Source organism: Microtus ochrogaster, chromosome 2 (genome assembly GCF_000317375.1).
Source record: "Microtus ochrogaster isolate Prairie Vole_2 chromosome 2, MicOch1.0, whole genome shotgun sequence".
NCBI lineage: Eukaryota > Metazoa > Chordata > Mammalia > Rodentia > Cricetidae > Microtus > Microtus ochrogaster.
Window position 1 is genome coordinate 20,032,285 of NC_022010.1, and position 8,229 is coordinate 20,040,513.

Below are 8,229 nucleotides of genomic sequence, written 5' to 3' on the forward strand. Positions count from 1 at the left end.
TTTTATGACAAGGCTTCACAATGTAGCTTTAGTTGGACTGGCTGTGTAGACCAGGCTGGCCTTGAACTCACAGAGGTCCACCTGGTTTTGACTCTAGTACTAGGATTAATTAAATGCAGTGCACCACACCCAGTAACTATATGGATTTGTTGTGGTAGCGTACCTCGTTAGTCCCAGCACAGAGGGAAGCAGAGACAAGCAAATCTCTGAGTTTAAGGTCAGCCTGGTGTACAGGTCGACTTCCAGGATAGCCAGAGTTACACAGAGAAAACCCTGTCTTGAAAAACAAAAAAGAAAAAAGAATGTTCACGGTTTTATCTTTCATAGAACTTTCCTTTGTGTTTGTTGTTAAATAGAGATCTGGCTTATTTTCTTCTAAATAGGTAGGCTTTTGTCTATTTCCCATTTACACACACACACACACACACACACACACACGACAGAGTCTTGCTGTGTAGCCCAGATTAGCCTCAAACCAGAGATTCTCTCCTCACTTTGCCAAGTGTTGGGATTATAGACACCACCATGCTGTACAGATTTTTCTGTATTGACATGGCTCAGATGTTCCTTGATATGACCTCTTGATGTAGAAAAATGTTTTATCTGTCTTTATTCCATTATCACAGTTTCTTGGACCCCCGTGACTTTACATAGTAAAATTTGGTATCTAATAGTGTAAATGTGCTTGTTTTCAGAATTTTCTGAGCTATTTTTATGCATACACTGTCATGGGAATCTTAGTTCTGGGCTCTAAAAATGTCCCTTTGAGGATTTTGGTCAGAAATGTACTGGATTTGTAGATGACTTTGGAAGGAGTCAGTTTTTTTTTCATTTCCCCCCCAGCCGATCCTGCCTTATAGTACATCTTCCTATTCCTTAGTTGTATTTGGTACTTTTTGAACCTAGATTCTCTTTATATTTTTATTTCATTCTTAAGTAAATCTATTAAAAAGTTAGCTATTGCCAGGTGGTGGTGGTGCACACTTTTCTTTAATCTGAGCACTCACGAGGCAGAGGCAGGTGATCTCTGAGTTGGAGGCTAGCCTGGTCTATAGAGCTAGTTCCAGGACATTAAAGGCATACACTCCCTGTGATCTCTTTTTTTTTTTTTTTTTTTTTTTTTGTTGTTGTTGTTTTGTTTTTTTGAGACAGGGTTTCTCTGTGGCTTTGGAGCCTGTCCTGGAACTAGCTCTGTAGACCAGGCTGGTCTCAAACTTACAGGGATCCGCCTGCCTCTGCCTCCCAAGTGCTGGGATTAAAGGCGTGCTCCACCATCGCCTGGCAATGTGATCTCTTTTTTAATGTCATTCATATAATGATTAGGGACTGTTTCATCAAGTTGATAACTGAACTGATACCTTTTTTTTTGTTTGATAGTAAAGATACTCCCAAGTTTTTGTTTATATTTTTGTATGTATATGATACATTCATGTATTATGTTCACAAATGTGGATGGAGGCCCAAAGTTCATGTTGAGTATCTTCCTTAATTTCTCTCCACTTTATTTATTCAGGCAGGACCACTGAATCTGGAGCTTGCCACTTCTGGCTAGTCTAGCCCCAATAGTCTCCTCTCTCTGGACTGCAGGGACCACCATGTTTGCCCAGCTTTTTATATGTGTTTTAGGGACTCAGACTCATCCAGCACTGCATGTTCTTTAGCTACCGACCCATCTCCATAGCCTCAGCTTCCAAGTTCTGAAAGTGTAAAGTAATGTTGAGCTTAGAAATTTGACTTTATTTTAAAATGTCTTAGCTTGTTTTAGTTTTTTTTGAAAACATCTCAAAAAAATGAAAAAGAAGAAACCCTGTCTCAAAAAAGAAAGAAAGAAAGGAAGAAAGAAAGAAGAGTCTTTAGGTAACCTGTGATTGTGAGCAGTGCATACTGTGGCAGCACGTAAGGAAAAGAAGGTGCCACCTCTGAAGAGGTGAATGTCGTTTTCCAAATTCAGCCCCATATGCCACCTCGTTCTCCTTTCCATGTGTGTAGATGATCTATACTATTTGTGAAGTTTTGTGAATTTATTGAAGGAGTGCCAGGGCAGGTGTGGTGGTTTGTGACTTTAGTCCCACTTTCTTGTGCTGATGGAGTTCTTGGAACTTGCAGAACATTGTGAGACCTTGTTTTAAGAAGGAAAAGGAAAAGCTGGACGATGATAGCACATGGCTTTAATCCCAGTACTCAGGATGCAGAAGCAGGTGGATCTCCTGAGTTAGAGGGCAGCCTGATCTACAGAGTGAGTTCCAGTTCCAGGACTATACAGAGAAACCCTGTCTTGGGAGATGGGGGGAGAAATAAAGAAACCTTTGACATTAAGAATTATGAATTCTGCCAGGTGTGGTAATCCTAGCATTAGCAAGGCAGAGGCAGGCAAAAATCTAGGTTCAAGTCCAGCCTGGTCCACAAATCAAGTTCCAGAATAGCCAAGGCTATGCAGAGAAGCCCTGTCTCTAAAAATAACAACAAAAATGTTATGAATTCATGGACTGAGAGATCAATTGTGTTTTGTATTGCTACTGTATTTTGAGACAGTGTTTTACTTTATAGCTCAGGGTAGCCTGGAAATTGCCGTATAGTCCATGCTGATCTCAGATTTATAATCCCCCTGCTATCTCACTTATACTACTTTGTTTGGTTTAAAAATTTTTATGTATATAAATAATTTGCCTGCATGTATATAAGTGAACCATGTGCATGTCCTGCATTCTTAGAGGCCAGAAAAGGGTCAGATCCCCCAGAGCTGGAGTTACAGATAGTTTGAACTACTTTGTGGGTGTTGGGTACTGAATCTGTGTTCTCTACTAGAGCAGCAAGTGCTCTAAACTGCTGAGCTGTATCTCCAGCTTCTCTTATCCACGCCCTGCCCCCAACCCTGCTTTATTCTTAACTAAGACTTTGGCACCAAAGTATAGGACAGAATACTGGCATGAGCTCAGCTGGTACATGTACAAATGGTATTTTTTAGACTCAAAGTTAAACTTAAATTATTGAAACTACCAAAATACCATGAGGTGAGCTATCTCTAATTTTCAGATATGACTAGATCTTCCCTGGAGATCTGAGCAAAGCCTAAATTCACTAGGTTCTGTCATCTGCCCTGGGGCATGTAACCAGAGGAGCCCATTTGCCTTGACTGACTGCTGACTTGCTTTGGCCATCTGCCAGCCCCCCTCCCCCTGCATGTTCTGCACTAGTCTTGGCCCTGGGTGTATTCTGGAGAAGAATGTCAGGGGTGGGAGCAGAAAGGTGAGCCATTCCCTGCATGCTGACCTTTTAATGGTGACACTGTCCAGTTGTACAGACTCAGTGCTCCAAAGGCTGCCATCTCTCTCCTTGTGAGTCAGAACTGAGGAAGAGGGCTGAGATTTGTCTCCTCATAAAACAACTCAGAAATAGTTGCATCCATTCTCAGAAGCAGCTCTTTCCTGGTGAGATGCTGTTTGTCTTGAGTCTGAAAGGGTGGAGTAGAAACTGGCTTGCTGAGTATTATCTGTAATCCACATCCTCTCTTAAGTATGTATGCATCAACCTGCCGGGCGGTGGTGGCGCACGCCTTTAATCCCAGCACTCGGGAGGCAGAGGCAGGCGGATCTCTGTGAGTTCGAGACCAGCCTGGTCTACAGAGCTAGTTCCAGGACAGGCTCCAAAGCCACAGAGAAACCCTGTCTCGAAAAACCAAAAAAAAAAAAAAAAAAAAAAAAAAAAAAAAAAAGTATGCATCAACCTGAAGAGTGGCCTTCTCTTGCCATGTTATCTTGCTTAATGGTTCATGATGTACTCCTTATTTTCCTCCTGCCACTTGGTCCCTTCCCTTCTTTTCTTGTTGGCCTGCTCTGTATCTGGCCACTAAATGTTGGCATGGATTAGTTCTGGGCCCTCCAGTGACTGTTTTCTCTTGATAGTCATCTCTTTATAGGTTTGTTTCTAGTAGGTTCACTTAGATAGGATCCAAAGTTTGTATCTCCACCTGTGACCTCTTCTCTGAGCACTGATCTACATGTCAACTTTGTTACTGGACATTTCTGCCTGGCTATTTAAAGGTACTTTAAGTTCAGCGTTCCCCAGGTTAGTTCATATTCTTCCCCTGAAAACGCTGTCAGTGAAGAGCATCACTTTGCAAGCTGTTGCTCAAGTTGGAAACCCGTGGCTTGTCTGTTGCTGTGCTCCCTCCCATACCGAGTGTGGTTGAGTCAGTAGACCCAATAGATTGTAAGAGTCATTGAGCTGTGTGCCTTTTTCTTATAATATTCATAAAGCATAATAACCCCCATAACCAACAGTCAGGTCAGAAGTGCAAGGCTCTCTTCTGATCGACTGACCTCTAGCTCAAAATGGTATCTGAATTTTCTTGAGAAGGCACTTTTATTTATTTATTTATTTTTTGAGACAGGGTTTCTCTGTGTAACATCTCTGGTTGTTCTGGAACTCACTCTGTAGGCCAGTCTGGCCACGATCTCACAGAGATTCTCCTGCCTCTGCCTCCCTAGTGCTAGTGCTATGATTAAAGGTGTGCACCATCACGTCATTTTATTTTTTATAGTCTAGGTCTTTTATTTTTGTATTCATGAATTCATGAGCCGAACATTCTGGCTATTTTCCGCTGGTTCTCACAAAATGCTTTTCTGGGTGGAGAGCCGGGTGCTTCAGTTGAACCTGGTGCTTTTTCTTTACTGCCCCATCTCCCATATTTTTCTTTGAGATCATTCCCTCATTTTCTTTTACCTGTTTCAGAAGGCTGTCTCTGCCCTCAACGTGCTGAATCTGCTCAATCCGCACATTAATTCTCTTGACAAGAATTTTGTCCTTAGTTTGCTTGTTTACAGTAATGCCAACAACATGGTGAGTGACACTGTTGACTCACTTTTGCCATGTGAACAGTTATGAGCCATTCTGTTTTGAACAATACCCATTCCCTTGATGTCAATAATATCACTCCTCTTGTATGTTCAGATATATGTGGCTGAAGGAACACATCCATGTTTTTTTGAAGACCTAGGGAACATAAAATAGGCAACTCACCTCTTTTTCTATGTGTTTGGCTGAAAGGCAAAAGTTTAATTTTTGAGATGGTCTCACAGAATAGCCCAAGCTTGTCTTGAACATGAGGTTTTCCCCTCTTCATCTTGACGCTCTCAAATTCCAGAGTTATAGGTGTGTATCATACCTAGCTCATTTGGATTTTAATGGAAACTCTAATTTTGTTTTCTTTATTCTCTGCCTTTACTCAGTGCTTTTTTTTTAAGAGAATGTTAGAGAGACAGACATACAAGCAGACATGATCTCACTACGTAGTCCTGGATGGCCTGAAACACTATGTAGACCAGGCTGGCTTTGAACTGAGATCTGCTGAGTGCTGGGATCAGTGTACATCAGGATGCTCAGCTCATTCAGTGATTCTTTGTGAGATTTTGTGTTTGCATACTTGTTCAGTAGTCATTGCTAGATAAAATTCTATTATGAATAGTATAATGGACTTACTCATATATATTTTTTAAATTATTTATTTACTATTTATATTCTGTCTGTGTGTATGTCTGCAGGCCAGAAGAGGGCACCAGACCTCATTACAGATGGTTGTGAGCCACCATGTGGTTGCTGGGAATTGAACTCAGGATCTTTGGAAGAGCAGGCAATGCTCTTAACCACTGAGCCATCTCTTCAGCCCTCATTTATATTTTTTTATGTGTGTTTTATGTGAATGGGTATTTTGCTTCCATATATGTCTGCATACCACATGTTTGCCTATTCTCCACGGAGGCTGGAAAAGAGTGTTGACTCCACTAGGACTAGAGTTACAGACAATTGTGTGATTTTGTTTTTGTTTTTGTTTTCAAAACAGGGCTTCTCTGTGTAACTTTGGAGCCTGTCCTGGAACTAGCTCTTGTAGACCAGGCTGGCCTTGGACTCACAGAGATCCGCCTGCCTCTGCCGGGATTAAAGGTGTGTGCCACCACCGCCCAGCTAGAGCTACAGACAATTGTGAGTCACTAAGTGGGTGCAGGGACTCAAACTTAGGTCCCCTAGAAGATGAGCCAGTGTTCTTAACTGCTCAGCCATCTCTCTAGCCCCTCATTTGTTTATTTTTTGATAGATATTTCAGTTGCTCCCAATTCACAGCAGTTATAAACACTGCTTGTATGAACATTTTTGTGTGTGCTCAGTATTAGTTGGTAATGTCAGACCAACTGACATTGGTTGCTTTTAATAGATTTCTACCAGTAATATGTGGGAACTCCTGTTTGTTCTTACAAACCCTTGAAGCTGTTGCATTTTTGAAAAGATATATTTTCATTTTATAAAATTTAGGTATGTGTTCATGTGTGCATGCATGCATGCTGTGTTCACACATGCTCTTGTTGGACCCTAGAGTCCAATCACTGAGGATGAGTTGCTCCAAGAGACCTTCTCTCACACCACAGCTGATGTAAAAGCATGAGGATTTTATTAATTCTGTCATGACTGGTCTTTCAGCATTAGAGGCTAGAAAGACCCCGAGTAGCTGGTACAGGCTACGTTTAAAGGAAAAAACCATAGAAGCAAGAGGGGTATCTGGGGGTTGTTCTTTAACTATTATGATTGGCTTATTCAAAAGGGCTATTACCAATAATTGGCTAGAGAGTTTTTGCCAGATCAGATGAGGTAAGGGGAAACATCTGAGGGTCACTTTGCCCCTTTCCCAGGGCCTGAGTCAGAACATCAGTCACTGAGTCAACACCTAAGGGTTATCTTGCCCCTATTCAGGCAGATGGAAAGTTCCCAATATCTCAGTAGATGCATGTGTAGCTGTTAGGTCTTTGGTTCCCAGGGGGAGGGGAGCACTATTGCTGAGACTGAGAGGGCTCAGAATTGTCCTAAAGTTTTACACTCTTGTGAGTACAGTGCCCTCAGAGGCCAGCAGTATCAGATCCCTCTGGAGCTGAAGTTAGAGATTGTGAGTCTCCCAGTGTGGGTCCTGGGAAGCAAACTCAGATCATCCGCAAGAGCAGTATGCACTCTTATCCTCTAAGCCATCATTCCAGGCTCAGGCGAACTTTAACACTGTTAATTCATTCTGTGTTTTGAACTTCTTATGAATTGGGTCGTATTATATTTACTCTTCACTGTTTGGCATTGTTCACCCAGTATAATGACATTTCTAATTCATTGAACTTGTTGGCATTGTCAGTTTTTAAAACCATTATTATGAGTACTGAATTCTCTTATCTAATTATGCTTCATTTTTTATTGAGTTCTAAGAGTTTGGCTGTTGTGAACTAAGCTGCTCTGAACAGTCACATGGAAATCTTTTCACATATGTTCTCATTTCTCTTGGGAATATCTTTAGGAGTGGTTTTCTGGGTCAGAGTGAGTGTTCGTGAGAAACTATAGAACAATTTCCCAAAGTGATTGTACTATTTAACACTCTTTTTTGGTTTTAATTGCTTTTTTCTGATCACTAAAGAAATTGAGCAGCCTTTCACATGGGCTTTGGCTCTTTGGATATCTTGTTTTTGAAAGACTCACCAAAATCTTTTCTCATGTTTCTAGCAGGTGTTCTGCATTGTTCACTGCTATGTAGGAGATACATAGACATACACATAAGTACCCCACACATTCACATACTCACTCCTCATCTGTGGCTTTGCCTTTTTATTAGAGATAACCTTTTGAACAAGACACCTAGTCCCTGCAGCTCTAGGGATTGAACCTAGGGTTTCACACAATGCTAGGTAAGTGCTTTACAACTGAACTTCAATCCCAGCCCTCTTTTTACTTTGAGGTGAATTCAGTAAGTTGTTCAGGTCAGTTCGGAACTTACTGTAGCCCAGGCTGACCTTGAATTTGCAGTCCTCCACTCAAGTGGCTGGGATTATAGACTTGTGCCACCAGATCTTTTTAGAACAGGGTCTCATCTAGCCCATGTTGGCCTTGAAATTGCTATTTAGCATAGGATAACCTTGTTCTTTTGATTTTTCTGTCTCCTCCCACCATGTGCTGGGATGACAGGTTGGCTTTATGTGTGTATGTGTTGCCACTGTGTTCTTGTAGAGGTTAAGGGACAACTCTGGGAGTCACTTCTCTCAAGTTACCTTTTAGGCTTGCTTATCTACTGAGCCATCTTGCTGGTCCCCAGCTAGAAATTCTTTTTTTTTTTCTTTTTTGGTTTTTCGAGACAGGGTTTCTCTGGTTTTGGAGCCTGTCCTGGAACTAGCTCTGTAGACCAGGCTGGTCTCGAACTCACAGAGATCC